General features: G+C 32.5%; 1 protein-coding gene and 1 pseudogene across 2 annotated transcripts in view; both read right to left on the bottom strand.

Moving 5' to 3' along the window:
- LOC145268547 (uncharacterized) overlaps positions 1–17532 on the bottom strand; it is a 997234-nt gene that overhangs the window by 905225 nt on the left and 74477 nt on the right. The gene's annotated exons all lie outside the window — the stretch shown is intronic.
- On the bottom strand, positions 9684–9801 carry LOC145275377 (5S ribosomal RNA; annotated as a pseudogene).

Consider the following 17532-nt stretch of genomic DNA (forward strand, 5'->3'; position numbering starts at 1 on the left):
GCCAGCAAACTGCAAACTATCAGTGTGTTAAAATGTCCTTTTAGTCGAGGATTCCTCGCTAAATAGCTATTAAAAATCACTATAAAAGGCGAGTAGTGAGCTAGCCATATGTAGTAAATGCTCATGTGATTTGTGGCAAATGTCTGCGAACAAAATTCTAGTTACCATCGTCAGAATGGAAGGTGCATATTTAACTACAATTAAAATTTAATAAAATTCACAATCCTTTCTGCAATACAACCATCTTTAGTATTGTAAAAAGTGAGTGTAACTAGTGCTGTTGGTGTGGATGATGGGCGTCAGGATATAAGCCCCTCGAATGAAAATGGAGGCGTGCTCCTAATTATATGCAAACTTTCTCCATTTCTCATGATATTTTCAGTACTATAACTTATACTTTACTATTTTGAGCATATAATAAAGAAGTTGGTTTTAGACATATGGCCACACCTCTGTTCGTAGCTAGTTTTAACTCCTATCCAAAATTATCTGTTCCAGTGAAAAAATCACGGAGATAAAAACCTGCAATTTTGGTTTTAACAATTTATTTTTACAAATACTGTTTATTTTATTTTTTTGGAAAATGAAAAAAAAAAAAAACAACAACACATTTTTATTCACTAATTAAAGGAAAACAATGGAGGAAAAGTAGGTTTTTATTTTTATTTGAAATTGGTGTTTGATATTGTAGGTAATTCACGAATTAAAAGAAAATCAGACTTAAGACGTCGAGGTACCAAAAAAAAATAATATATTGTAAACCATATCCAAAGATTTCCATTGTTGAAATAAATATGAAAAGGATGTTGCGATAAATCCATGTTCTATTAAGACCTTTTTGTCAGTATTTGTCGGCACAAACAAAGAGACCCTTATTTTTACAAGAACTTCAACTTGTGTAGTTGGATCAGAGACGTTAAGCAACATTGAGCTTGGCCTGTACTAGATGAGTGGTCATTTGAAGATACCAGGCGCTTCAGGTAGGAGGATAGCGAAATATTTCGAAAAATACTTTAGCCACTACTTGAGAGAAAGCGGAATAAATGAAGACGTACCCAGAGATTAGTTTGGAAGTCAATTTTTAGAACACGCCCAAGGCCTACGAGCATGTGAAACCAACGTAAAATCTGATGATTATCATTAGGCTGAGTCAGTATAATCTGCTCATCCACAAATATATTGCCATAATGAAACAACAGACGCCTGGGCGGAAATTCTGTTTTCAATCATGTGGTAAAACTCTATGTCATCACCTTCCGTCTCTCAGTCTGTATGTCTGTATGTCTGTCTGTCTGTCTGTCCATCTGTCGCGCTTGATTTTGAAATAACATTTTTATTGCATAATCGCGCATCTCAAGAACGCTGCTTGTTTTCCTATTTCCGTTCACCATAGTAGAAAGCAAAGATAACAAGAATTAAAAGATAATGTTTTCTTGCTTTCAGGGATTAGGGGCTTAAATTGCGCCAGCATTCTTATTTTATGTCTGATCCGGTACTTATCGGGATGGAATTTAAATAATCGCCATCAGACACATCTGAAAGAAAGATAAAATCCAATTCAAAAGCTAATAACATTCTACATTTCCATTTAATACTATAAGCGTTATCTAGTATTATTCGGGTGGTTGGTATGGTTGAATAAGAGTTCAGGTCCGTGTGTTAAAAATTACTGGCTAAATTAAAATATAAATTTTAGTTTAGATGCAAAGTCATGTTTAGTATCAAAACAAATCTCGTTAAGATATGGACAAGACAATTAGAATGTCTTCAACCTGGTGCAAACTACATAGAAATGTTAATGTAAATAGAATTAATGTTAGAATCAATGGGAGATTTAGGATTTAAAATAAAAGGAAAAACGCACACGTAAGGAATTGAATTTAAATTTGTAAATTAGAATTTACTACAAATTTACAGACTTTGAATTCAATCTCTTATATCAATGTTGTATCGCGAATATTGAGCTTTTTCATCTGGTTAGAATTGTCCTATTAATAGTATGAATAGTAATAATACTTGTTTTAAGTTTTGAGAATTATTAAATTTTTAATATATATATATATATATATATATATATATATATAGAGAGAGAGAGAGAGAGAGAGGGGGGGGTTGGCTTGAGCACTGTAGTAAATATTCTCACTCGCTACTTAATTGGCTGAAAAATGAGAAGCTCGCGGTTTGTTCACAAATAAGCGGTTTGAACACTGTACAAGTGGCGGACGGATGTTTGTTTAAATAGACATTCAGACGGGTAATTTGCGGGCATCGTTTCCGTGGTCGAGTGGTAGAACTGCCGACTGTCAACACGGCGGTTCTAGGTTTGATCCGTGGCCTGGGAGAGGTGCTAGTCTAGCGGCACTGATGAATTGTGATACAACGAAACAGGACTGTACATCGATAACTACAAATATATATATATATATATATATATATATATATTCCCAAAACCTCTGATGGAGTGGAGTCTAAAACTTTCTGCTATGGTTTTAAATGATCTGAAATTACATCAAGGGGAAACTTGATTCCAAATATTTCTCATATGTTACATCTCCTCTCTTTTATAAATAGGGTACGATTATGAATATCGCCGGTATCAAACAGTCTTTATTCACTGTCAAATTTACTTGATGCATGACAACCAACTATAGCAGCAAGTTTTAGTCTTCCCTTCATCAAAGCATGAAGGTTTGGGAAAATATCAGATATTTTGTAATTCATATGCAAAACTAGGAAAAAAATGACTATGATTAAAACATTTGTAATAGGTGAAGTATCTCTCCACCCTAAAAAAATATTTTAAAATTATCATTACAGGTTTTCGAGGATGCTGAAAACGAAAATAACGTTTAAAGTTTCAGGAAACGAATAGTTTCCAAGATATGAAGAAATTATAGTTTTTAAAAGTGGGGGATCACTTTTCTATTTTAATTTAACGTAAAATAGACACTCATTTCATAGCTACCTTTTGGGTGGGGGCGTCTGTAATTTTTTTTTAGGGATGGTGTTTATTTGGTAATTGTGGCTTGGTACATATATATATATATACTGTGTCAAACGCTTTCTTGCAGATTAGTAAAATATGAATATCTCACTAAATATACGTCACAACAAAATGAAAATTTTAGCATCAAACGACTCCTTTAAGATTAGTTATTCCTAAAAATTTTATTCAAAATCATGTGATATTCACGAAGTTATTACATTTTATTATTTATCGAAGAATTTCCACTGTCTATCGTTTTATTGCAGGTCCCTTAAAATGTTGTTTTAGGGCCAAAATACAATGTATTTTCTTGAGAACTGTACTTTTTATTATATTTTTCTGTCAAATAATATTAAACAAAAACAAATCCTAGATATAGGCCTAATATAAATTCATTATTTATCGACATATCCACCATTAAAAAAAAAAACAAACTCAAAACAACCTTTCGTCCCCTAAAGAAGTCAATTCTTTGATCTTAAAAGGAGTTATGGCTCTAGCAACATCAATATATTCCTCCTCATGACATCCTTTGAAGAAAATTGCTCTCCTTCCTCATAAACTCCACTTTTTAATATTGACTAGAGATATTCAATGGGGTTAAGATCTGGAAAACATGAGAGTTTCCCCAATTTTGTGACGTATATTTAGGAAAATATTGATATTTTACAAATTTGCGATAAAGCGATTGACACAGTTTATATACACACACACAAACACACACATACACACACACACACACACACACATATATATATATATATATATATATATATGTATGTGTGTGTGTGTGTGTGTGTGTGTGGTAGTGTGTGTGTATATAAACTGTGTCAATCGCTTTATTGCAGATTAGTAAAATATCAATATTTTCCTAAATATACGTCACAAAAAATGAAAATTGTGCCATCAAAGGGTTGCTTTAAATTAAATTTTGTGTAAACATTATTAATAGTAATAAAAATTCTCGTTTTATTTTTCGATATGTCTAATGATCTGTTTAAATAGGTTAGATGCTGAGAAGATGCCACGAGATAAAACGGTTTAAAATCCTATTAATTGTAGGTTGTTTAATGTTTCGAGTATTTCTAATGTTTGAAAATTGGTTGTTGGATCCATTTATTTACTGTTATTAAGTATGGAGACAGTTACGTTTTAAGGGTTACGAAGGACTTTGATATAAGATTTTAGATCTTCCATTTTTTATAGTAATCATATCTATATAGTAAAACATTCTTATAGTTAAAAAAAAGTCTAAAAAAGATTTCTCTCCAACCCTTAAAACAGCCCAAACCAATGTTAGTTATGTTTTAATGCCTTTTTGAGACAATGTAAATCCCATAATAATAATAAAACTAAGATACATTGGTTTTATGACCACTGCCCTATTACGCGCGTCCCACCATGCAACCTGTAAACTCTAACTCAATTTACCAACGTCGATAAAAAGAGATAGAGCGGTAAAACATCAGAACAATGACGAAGAATAGATACAACTTGAAACGTTACATTAAAAACACAAAATACGTTAATAATATAAAATAACAATCACCCCTTGCATAACAGTAGGAATAAAAATGTGAAAAAAAAAACATGTACGAAAGAGCACGTCTTAAACTAAAATGTTTTAAAATATACCACAGAAAAATCAAGCACGCATACTCCAGTCTAGAAAGCAGAAAAGAATAAAAAAGAAAGAAAGCATTTATCCGTTCCGTTAGGTAGTTTTTACTCGTTAACAGATGTGTGATGGAAGGATATCATGATACATATATAACACCCTTATTTTTATTATAAGGTGGATGATTCGCAATAGCAAATTTTAAGTGAATTACATATTATATTTACATAGGTCAATACAATATTGTTCACAGTATAAAAAGGTGCATATCGTTAATGTCGTTAAAGATGGGTTATTCACGGATGAATGTCAGCTTAATGGAATGAGGTTCAGTAGTTATAAAAAGCATTGGCAGGAGATGACCAATAAGTTACAAAATCATCGCTAAAATAAATAACGGAGTCTAGTTCTTTTTAAGGCATTATAGCGTTAGAATTCCAAAGTAATTTATACAGATTGTTGACAGTGGAAAGTAGCTAACAACTTCGTAATTGAATCCAATGCATTCAGAAATGAAGTAGAGTATTAGGAAGTGATTCCTGCTGATGATTATGGGATCATCAGAAGAAACCACTTCATGATTTCGACTCCTAGTTTCTACTTCATCTTTAAAGCGACGCCTCCATAACAAAAGATCGGATTGGTATTGCTGTAAAAGACTTTCCTGTACAACACTTGTTTCTTTTTAACCAGATCCAATGTAATGCTTTCTCCGCTACTTCCTGCACGTCTCTGACAAATTCTTATTTTTACTTCTATTTTTGTACAAAAGTGATCTCGTTGTATAGTGATTAGTTTTCATGAGCTCATATAGCCAAATGATAATATTTTATATTCCATCTTTTTCCTGTTTTTTTTTTTTTGATTGGTAGCTCATCGTATCTATCAAATCTTGTCTTCTGCAATTTCAAAAATATCCTCTCAAGGTACAATCAACTCCAACATTTTTACGTTAGACTTTTATAGTTCTCACAAAAATGTACAATGTAATGATTCATTTTTCTTACCAAATGTAATGTTTTATGCTGTGTAAGTGCCAATTTAATACGTATAGACAAATAAACAGATATAATAAGTGCGCTTGAAAGACAAATCACAACGTAATATTATGAAAATAAACAAATATTTTACTCGTTTGAAATTTATAGCAGAAATATATTTCGAAGCTAAACTCCATCCTCAGTATGTAGTTTTCTTTTTTGTCTTTTCTCCTTTCTTGCCATGCGTAAAGTTGGAGGAAAAGTCTGTTTATAAAGAGCCGCGCGTTGTATCTCCGTGATTGTATTTTGAAATGTTGGAACAGTGCGTAGGCAACGCGGGAATACCATATAGAAACGTTGATTTAATTTGAATAAAATAAATAATAAGATATAATGTGTGGAAAGCTAACGCATGTTTTATGTTGTATCTTTTACTCTTACATCGATCGTGCGTTCGGGGTTATCTTCCTTGTACACGAGAGCTCGATTTTGTCTGTAGTATTATTGTGAGTAACACGTGTTGAAAGAAAGAGGAAATGATTGTAATACTGAACTTGCAGTTGGATTTTTATATATTTGTTCTCACACAAACAGATTGTCAAAGATGCACGTGAAAATTTATACTTAATATGATATACAAAAGCTAAAAAAAAACGCAGACACTGGTTAAAGAATAAATGCATAATTGTCCCTTTTAAATAAGAAACGCACCTGTCTAGCCGAGATTGCACGTGAAGAAGATATGTAAATAATGTAGAAGTACGCATGACTTATATTTGTTGATTGTGTGATTCTCAGACTCTGGGAAACATCTACCAAAACGGGATTCTAACACAACTACTACCAAGTTGAACAAATGAAGCTTGTATGGTTCCCAGTGAATGCACAGTGAACAAAGCGTAAAAAATGACTAAGTTCAGCATTTGCCCCCCCCCCCCGCATTTAGCCCCAAAAGTCCCCAGGAGACATAAAATCCTAGTGAAAATGAACAACCGGTGCAGTTTATCTAAATTTTCTGCACCATGCAAAAAATAAAAAAAAGAAAAGTAATGGCAAAGTTCATCATTTGCCCCCTTCATTTAGCTGCCAAAGTCCCCAAGGCCTTAACATATTTAAATTTGAGTTAAGTACCATGAAAAACTACTAAATAGACACACACAAAAAATTTTGGATGAATATGGTAAAATAGTCCAAAAACTTGAGTGTTTTTATTAGCCCTAAAAGAACCCCTGGGGCACAACCAAGAGTTATCGCGAAGTATAGACAAACAAAAATTATATAGAAATCAATTAGTTATAACTTTTCAGAAAGTTTTATGAAGATCCAAGGCACCAATTGTTTTTAATAAGTACAAAAGTGCCAATTGTAGCCATTTTATTCGAAAGGCGCCTCTGGGGGGGGGGGTGCAATCGGAGTTTTCCCGGAAAACCCGTTCAGTTACTTTTTTACTCATATCATGTTTAATGTTTGTAGAAAACCTTTAAAAAATTCTAAGGCGTAGTTATTGAGAAAAGTGCGAGCAGACGAACGGACAAGGGTGAATTTACAGATCCACCTTCCTTTTGTCGGGGGGACAAAAAATGTAAAAGCCATCGACAAGGATTTTTAGATAATCAGCATGCATACCGTCATTCTGTGTATATTGATCTTTTTTATTTCAAGTTACAGAACGCAACAGACCATATGTAAGCAAATAGATATGATCAGCATAAAACAAAGACAATACTGGTACATAAATAATAGGCTATCGAGAAAATCAATGGAGGGATATTACAAAAGCAACTTACTCACATAGAAGTCCCTTTACACATATAGAAGATAATCCGCAAGTAAAGCATCGGGTTTTCAAAACCCTGTATTTCTAGAAATAACGAATTAAAAAGGAAAGAAAAGCAATAGATGATAAATAAACTGTGTAAGTGTAACAATATTTACGCGCAAGTGTGCGGGAATAACATAAAAAAAGGGATTTCTACGTAAGAGTAAACAGAGTTAAACAGAGAATGGAAATTTAATTTACAAGTTCCAAAATTTAGAGCTGCTTGCCTGACGGAATAACATGTCGAAGTGAGCAGAAATGGATTTCGAGTCTTCATTCACGCTGCAGGGGTGGAAGGTGGAAGGATGCACATTATATTAATATATTTGCTGCAAATTATCGTAGAGAGTAAATAAAATATTAAACAATACTATGCGATTGAAGTCGTGAGATGAATTAATTTGCACATTATTTTGCAACAAAGTTATCTCATTAACTTTTTAAAATTTGTTTTGGAATTCATTGGTTGTTTACATTTTATGGGTTATAGTAACGCATAATTTCATTCACAATATAAAAGTGAATGGAATTTACAATTCCATTCACTTTTATATTGTGAATGAAGAATCAGCTTTTTACGTGAACAGAATTCCAATTTACTTGACTTCCCACGAAGCAAAGTTTGACACAAGACCGGTTTTTATTCCGGTGAAATCCAACTCCTCCAAGATAGAGACTGTGGATTGGAACAAAAATAAAAAGGAATATTTCTGACTGGGGGCAGAAAAGATGAAGTGTTGTATCAGAAATAGATACTTCACTTTACTCCTAGTTAAAAAATAAAGAGTTCCAGCATTTTTTTTCAATTTAGTTCAGAAGGCTTCAATTCCTAGTGACTTCATGAGCCTTGTTAGTCATTTATAGATATATTATTAAAACGAATAGAAAATATTTATGCGATGTATATAAAGCGAAATAAAAGAAGATTATTCGTATTATTTGGATTCATCAAATTACTGTTGTCATCTTGAGTGTGATTTTCACAACGTTTCGGTCGATGTAATCTCCGACCTTCTTCATGTGTATCTTGTCTAACTCAGGAATGTTGCTGTCGAACTCAGAAATTTGGACGGTATTTTGAGCGAAACCCTTTATTTACTTCGAGGAGATCGGGTGCTCTTGTTCCGTCAGTCATGACTGGATAGATGTCCTAAGCAATTCTCAATTGTATTTTCGGTCGCCCATACTGACGATTGGACCTTCAACCTTCAGAAGAATATCACTTTTTTACAATTGATTTTTCCAAGTATTCTACCCACTGCGCCACGGGTTCTTGCGGACAGCAAGATTATTCGTCGGGTGAGTACAACTAGTTTATATAATTGTATATGTGTTAATTTTTTGTTTTTATTTTTGAAAAATGATTCTATTATCTACGTTGCCAAGCGATCAAAGCAAGGGCTTTCAATTGCCGAACATGTTTCATGGGCAGCGAGACACTTAAAAGGCATCCGAAGCGGAAGTTTAACAGATGGAGATGCACGCGCAGATTCGAGTGCGCATGTCCATAAAAGAAAGGTTATGCAAACTGGATTCACACAAATGCATATAAACAGGTGGGCAAAATATTTACGATCATGTCCATAAAGATGTATCACACACACACACACACACACACACACACACACACACACACACACACACACACACACACACACACACACACACTAACACACACACAAACATAACACAACATAACACCCGCACCCATCCACCCACACAAAAGCAGTTACGCAAACACAAGTTTCCTTCTGACTATGCGATTATATTTTATTTATATAATTCCTTCAGGAAATTAATATATTTTACGTCGTATCTAAAGACTAGACAGGAAATTAATATACTTGAAGAAATACATAAAGATGATATTTTTCTAAAAAACTAAATAGATAAAACAAAAACGGAATCTTCCTGTCAAGTGGCTACAAGAATTAATATAACTTAAAATTGCAACCTCACGTTTACACTCTGACAACGGTTGTATATATATATATATATATATATATATATATATATATATATATATATATATATATATATATAAATATTTGATGAAATGAACACACTTATAATATAAAGAATAAAGGTAGTAACTGATAACCGATGCCTCCGTACAGTCTCAAGAGACAATGGACACCCCTTTAAGAGTGGCTGCGCGTGTAATTGTGAGGCTAGAGTTGCGCAATCTCCAAATAAACCACTCCTGAATCGACACTGCTTGGGTCCAGTAGAAGAAGAATACAAATACTGACTGAAAACCATGCCGAGATAAGCATAGAACACTTACAGGACCTGGAATTTCCGAATGGTCACCCATTTTAGTACTGACCAGGCTCAACATTGCTTAACGTCGATGATCTGACGGGAACCGGTGTGTCAATGTGATAATCTCGATAATAGAAGCCGAAATAGACATCATTTTCTAATTTTCTTCATTACAATTGCCCCAAAATTTCTATCTGTTTCATTAAATATTAGGTGATTAAAACCACTAGCATATGAAATGGTTAGCTGAAAACTGGACTGTTAATATTAAGCAGGTATAGTTACCAGTATATAAGGCGGTTAATGGAGAATAACATTAAATGAAAATTTAGTCGGCGTCAACTTACCGATCTAAGGTCAGTTTTTTGTACTCGACTCTTAGAAGTGATAAAAACGGATGTGATGTCACTTGGACCAAAGAAAGCGTAAGAAAAATGCTTGAACAGTTCGTTAGAAACACGCAGCGCGTCACATGTAAAATTAATATGTTCTCATAAGATATTATTAAACAGTGATTGTAGATTATTTTTCACTGATTTGGAAAGAAGATCTAAATGAATAATAGAGGCATGGAAGAATTTGTTTTCAGTCGACTTTCCATCAGTCATCAAATATAATATAACGGATATAATTCACACACACACACATAAATTCAAAATGGATATTTTTTTTAATTTACCAGTTTTGTATTTATATGATTAGGATTAATCCATTTGACTACAAATCAAATACACACACACACACACACACACACACACACACACACACACACACACATATATATATATATATACATATATATATATATAGTGTGTAAAGGGAAATAAGTCTCTCTCAAGTATTTAAGTTAAATGCAAGACCGCAAAATAATTAGATTTATTCAGCTATTTATCACGTAATAAAACATAATACTCCAATTATAAATGTATTCGGTTTTGTATAAGTGTAAATCTATGGATATATATATATATATATGCATGTTCAGAATTCAATTTTCAAACAATTCACAGATCATTATTAGTCCTAAAACACAACTGCTACGTATTAAATGTTGTAAGTGTTGTATATTTAGTTCAATTTATTTTATGTAAACGTGTAAGGTGAAACCCTATTTAAATACCTCTGATTATTGCTAGATTTAACTATATATTAGACATCAAGAAATAAATATTTCTAATATTACAGCTTCTGATTATTTAAAAAAAAGATTTTATAGGGGCACTGCCTCTAATGAAAAAGGCAAATATTTCAGATATGCATTAAAATAGACCCATAATGATTGGTCGCTTATCAAACATGATAAGCCTGTTTTCAAATTTATTTAAAAATTCATCGGGGATATTTCGGTTGCGATGATACCAGTGTTATCAGTTCTCTGGAGAAATACTTGTAACTAAATACAGGTGTGAAGCACTATAACTGAGACAGTACAGGACAAGTTAGAAATACTTATAATTAGGTTAGAAATACTATTTTGCAACCCGCTTAAGAGTGGGAAGCTAGAATTTGAGGCACCAGACCAGATATCCCAGCAATACTTCACGCAGTAGAGAACGCTGGCTATAAAAAGATGTAAATGTAAAAGCTTATTGTACTCTTCAGGTCTTTTTAAAACCCAAATTTAAATGTAGAATTTTTTTTTTTACAAAGTTTTTCATTTTAACAAATAATAATAAAGAAACAGAATGGAAGAACGGAAAAAATAGTATAGATATAAAAGAAAAAATAGGGTTAAGGGGTATAGAAATTGGATACGCATATCAGGACATCCCCATTTTCGTACTAAATAGCATTTATCATCTCTTTTAATCTTTTAATACCGATATTATTATCTATGTTCTTGGTCAAGAACTTAGCGTGGTCGGCACCGCTTTAATTCTTATACTGTGATATCCAACTACTGTCCTAATTCGTGCAATCTATTAGTTGTGAGCATGCCCCCTCCTTTTCTCTCATCATCCATTTACCAATATACACTCATATTTATATGTATATTCAGATATTACATAACCTATACAACCCAAGAAAGTGGTCCACTCCTTCAGCCACTGAAAGTCTATGTGCCCGAAGATGAATGTTCAGCCCTACCAGCGACTTGCATACTCTCAAGCAGATATAACACTGAACACTTTCATTGGTTTGGATGAAACTTACTGCAGCGGAACCTGTATCATCGTGCGCTTTCATGTGACTAACAAACCCTACCTTACACAAGAGAGCCCGATCACACATCTCACAGACCCAAAGATCTCCATGATTGGGCGGCAGGTGTTGGCATTTCCTACATGCTCACTTGAGCTTCGCTCGGTCTATTTTGGTTGCTTTAAAGTGTTCTGCGCCCCTGTATATCAATGTCCCCCACTGCTTGCAGTCATACGCTAGGAACACCCAAGTGTCAACAGGAATATGGACGCCCACCAAACTCTCCTTGATGCTATCACGAAAACATTGTTTGGGCTTCTGCTGGGGTCTTTTCCCAAGAAAGAGCTCACCATAAAACAACTGTTTTGGGAGTCGATAAGATGAGACGCCTGACGCATCTGGTTCTTAATAACAATGGCTGAAATATAAGTTTTGGTTTTATTTAAGACATATTAATCAGGGACAAAGCTATCCCACTTTAAACCAAGGATGTGTCTAAGGCAGTTTCAGATCGGTTTATTTGTATTTGAATCTATTTATATGTATTTCCTTATCCCCTTTTTCTCCCCTTTCTCTTCTATATATTTTCTTCTCTTCTTTTATCATTGGCTCTTCTTTATTAATCCCCGTTATTTCATAGTGACCTATATTTTTTTTGTACTATTACCTACATATATACTTCCCTTCCGATTTAACCTTATATGTTTTACCTACTTTTAAATATTATTTACGATATTATGCTATTCCTTCATTCTCATTTTATATCTAAATGTCTTTAAGGTATTTTCTTTCTATATTTGCATTTTGCATAATTCTGGCATTTTTCTCTTTGGACGAGAAGCATTTAGCTTCGAAATGCCATCATATAAATATTTTATTTTCTTAATTTCTCCTTAACTTATGTAAGTTTTATTTCACATCTTTCATTTAATATAATTTTTTGCTCCGCTAAATAGTGTTGAACTTTTCTTATCTTAATAATTTTTGCTAAATATTTGCTCTTTGGTAACGTAATTGTATATATATATATAACTACTTCATTTACTGACATAAAATTAATATACGAAAGTATAAATTTATGCGTAAACTTTAAGTATTTATTTCAAAAGTGCCTAGAAATAAATACTTAAAGTTTAAGCAGTTTTATTTTTTATTTTCACGATCTAAAATAAAGAATGTTCTCGAAAAGGTTAGAAATTGATCTTTACATAGCTATAATAAAATTTTGTACCCTGCAATACATATATATATATATATATATATATATATATATATATATATGTATATATATACAGGGTGACCCCCCCCCCAAAACCGGGCCCCAACTCTAATTAGGCCCTGTTTCTTAGTGTTTTGTCTGAATGAAATTAATCTTTGGTCATAACTAGTTTATCATATTCAAATCATCACATGAAAACATTGGGGTCTGTAGCCTTTTTTCCGTTCTACAGCATATGTTCTAGATGACCTCCATTTAGCTTTTGTTTTTTTGGGCCACCCTCTCTTTCTCTCTCTCTCTCTATATATATATATATATATATGCATACATACACACACAAACATGCATATATATATATATATATATGCATATATATATATATATATATATATATATATAGTACAATAAAGAATGCATGTCATCTATCTGGTCAACACATGGGAGTGTTTTCTTTGTTTAATCATAGAGGATGACTAGGAGAGGAAATACTTATTCGCAAAAAGGTCCTCATAATAAAACGGAGGAAGCTAAGCAATAATATGACAATGAATGTAAAATTACAATGAGCACATAGTTGCTGCAATTCATTTATACATACACTGTTTTACGTCCATATCATAATACCATCATCACTCGTAAGCTATATTAGTCATGATACATCGAAAGTATTATTATAGATTTTTTTGAGCTTATGCGATACTAATATCTATAGACAATCTCCAAAACCAATATATTATTGATATTTTTACGATACGTCAAAATTACTTTCGTGTTTACAGACTTCTTCACGAAAACTTATTACCAAAAATATTGATTTTTTTCGCCATACGATTGATATTATCAAGCAGTCTCAATTTAATAGACAGTCTCCATATTTTATTTATAATTATGTATATACTACTACTACTACTACTACTAATACAGTAGTAATAGTAGTGGCAATAGTATTAGTACTAATATTTTTACTATTTCCTCTAGTAATCATAGTTATAAATAATAGGATCCCGTCAAAATTTAAAGTTTACTGTTATTAATAATATTTTTTTAAATAATAGTGTTAGTTAATGTATATATTATTAAGCAAATATATCCCATGAAAATAATGTTCATTTTCAACTAAATATTTGTATGTTGAAATAAAATTGTGGAACTTCTAATCTGTTGATTTTCCTGCGAATATAACTAACTACTAAATCGCATTTAAGTATTTGAATGTTTTAATTTTAAAAGCCATCTGAAATATATTTTTTATACATCTTTATATATTATAAAAGTGAACAGATTCGAAAGTTGCTCTATAGGATATTCGGACTTGTGGAAAAAATTCGATTTGTTTTTTAGCCGTAAAATAGCTGCTAAGAAGTAAAAATTGTTAAATTGGAACCATGCATGCGTAAATATACATTTATAATTTTAAGTGCGTTAATTTGTAATATTTTGATATGCATATATCTTTAAGACAAATGTTAGTGAATACCGCAAGAGAGCAAAATATTTTGATAGCGACTCTAGCAGATGACACAAATTTCGTACATTTAATACTTTTGAAACCACTACTATTTAGTGGGGACAATATAACAATCAGTACAGTCTATAATAATAGATATGGAATCTGCATACATTCATCATTCAAGTAAGGTAGTCTTTGAATATATGGTTAAGTGACAGTCTTAGTCATTTAGAACTGCTTTAAAGCTTCACCGCTCACTCAATTTTCGACCAAATTTCAAACAATTATTACCTTCTTACCTATATTGTCAAAAAAATTCAATTTTGGTTCAGTAAAACAAAATTCATCATGAATTTACTGGTGTTCAAAATCGTAAAAAAAAACGTAAGGAGGTGAGCGACGTTTTTCATGACTGGTTTCAAGAGCAACCACGTCGCCCCGGCGACAACGATTGCTACCAATTCACCGCTCGCGCGAAAAGAGAAGTAACAAGTGAGACATAGATAATCAAAGATTGAAAGGGGGATAATTAGGGGGATTTTATTGAAAGCAGATGAGTTCCGTATATTGTTATTAGATATGTGTATGTTATGCTTATGGTGGCAAAAATAAGACTAAAATTAAACAAAGAACAAGTGAATTTACTGGAATCCTGGAAAATCATGGATTACAATAGAAATCTTCGAGCATGAAAAGTATTATGGTTAAGCTTAAACATGGAAGAGTAAAGGATGAGTTGTTAAAACTGGAAAAGAGAAGGACAAGATATTATAGTAAAAATGTTTATAACTGAAAATATTGCAACAGTAAGAATTTTTTTTAAATTCAATTTATAACATTATATAATTAATTCTTAATGCTGCAATATTTTAAGTTATAAATTTATTATATTTTTTACTAGAATATCTTGTCCTTTTTTTCAGTTTAAACAACTAGTCCTTTACTTTTCCATGTTTAAGCTTAACCATATTACTTTTCATGTTCGCATTTTTCCATTGTAATATATTATGTTTAAACGTATTTTACGACCAGGCAACGCCGGGCGAGCTTCTAGTATTGTATAAAAACGCATGGCTCAAACGGCAGAGAACGACTAATAGTTATTGACTAGACTTATTGAGATTGCAAAAAAATATTTTTTCTTTCAAATTTTATCATAAGTCTCATTGAGAATGTAGATCGATCTTGTAACGTCTGTAAAAAACTCCTGTTATGTAAAGAATATACGATTAGCATCATCTCTCTCTTTTCAAGCGAAGTTTATTTAAAAAAAAAAAGCGACGTTTAATTAAAAAGATCTGTTAAGGAATTGGTTTTTCTTTTAACTTATTTTCACTCTGTTATCTCATAGACTGCCTATAAAACACAAGCAGGCATATATCAATCTTCAAATATAATAGCGTATAAATACTGCGAATAAATTGCTATGTTTACCAAAAGTCACCAACTCACAAATACATACTTTGTACGCACACACACGCATGCGCGCTCGTGCACGCACACATATTATGTTATTTAAAATCAGATGAAATTAACATAGTACCATAGATTTCAAGCGTGGGCGAACACAGATTGAAAATTTGTGAGTTTAAAATCTGACTGAAGATAACAAGGTAGCGATTATTTTATAAATATAACTAAACTACAAATTATTTGGCAATCTGAGACCCCCTCCCTCCCGTTTGAAACTAATGGAATGATGTTTATTTGATCTGATCTTCTGCAATATTATTAACTAAATAAATCTTATTGTTAGGTAATCGAGCATACATATATATATATATATATATATATATATATATATATATATATATATATATATATATTAAACACCAGATCCTAATAACAACAGCAAAATTCTCAATGAAAAAAAAATGGTAACTAATTAGTTCATAGCCGGGATTCACTATCTGGGTGTGCCAATTTTAAATTCTGTTGGTTGTACAGGAAGGCTATTACTTAGGGATGTTGGTAACCTTAATGCGGTTCTTCCTGTACATACTCGATGTGTTTTTAGGAATAATTCTAACAAGGAAAATATCGGGGAAATATGAGATGAATGGAAGTTGCATGTAAAATAAAATAAGCAAGCAACAACAGCAATAACAAAACAGAGTCTGACGAAGTCGGTAACAAGACACAACATTACGTTCAGCCCTCTCTACCTTAAACCAAGGTAGACAGAATTAAGTTAATTATCGCACACAGAAACAAACGACTATGCAACTTACACACACAGTTTCACGCACTAACAAACGATAACATTGTCACAGAATGTCAAAGGCCGCATACACACGTTTTCCGAACTTACTGACAGAATGAAAAACTCGTGTCTTCTGATACACAAAAGCACTGGAACAAACACGAGAACTGTTAACCTTTTAAAATGAACAATCGCATCATTGAAGATATCGTTGATACTTCTGTAAATTTGTATTGATATGAATATGTTTTGGTCTTTAACCTATGCTTTCTCCCTTCCATTCACAACACCTTGTAGATGAATCGAGTGTTTGCTAAATGGTAACCCATTATGTGATCCGACGAAAACCAATATTTCAACGTTATATAAATATAAGCCTCTGAGTTAACCATTATAGTTCATAGCATGAAGTTTTGTCTGTTTTCCTATTCATCACATAGAACATTATTCATTACTACCTTTTCTCAATTTTCTTATCAATTTGTTCAAGTTGGAAATGGGGCATCCTACTGGATGCCAAACAGTCACTCGCTAACTCAGCGTTGAAACGACTGAACACATGGAAATAAATAACTAAAACACAAAAGTAAAATAGAACATATATATTGAGAACAAGAAAGTATATACAATATTTACATAGAGCCTATTTGGGGGAGCCCATCGCTGGATAAGGCGTTAGTTGGATAGTCGTCAACTCTCGATCAGGTTATCTCTCTGAGTCCCTCATTGGATCTCTCTCGTCTTTACGGTACCAACCATATTTTTATGGTTTCCACTCCGCGTATACTATTTAGGTGGATACTAACACGACACTTATATATTCCAACCGAGAGATCTGTTTATGATTCTG

This window comes from Euprymna scolopes, chromosome 4 (assembly GCF_053919585.1).
Source record: "Euprymna scolopes isolate OS-2025 chromosome 4, ASM5391958v1, whole genome shotgun sequence".
Lineage (NCBI taxonomy): Eukaryota > Metazoa > Mollusca > Cephalopoda > Sepiida > Sepiolidae > Euprymna > Euprymna scolopes.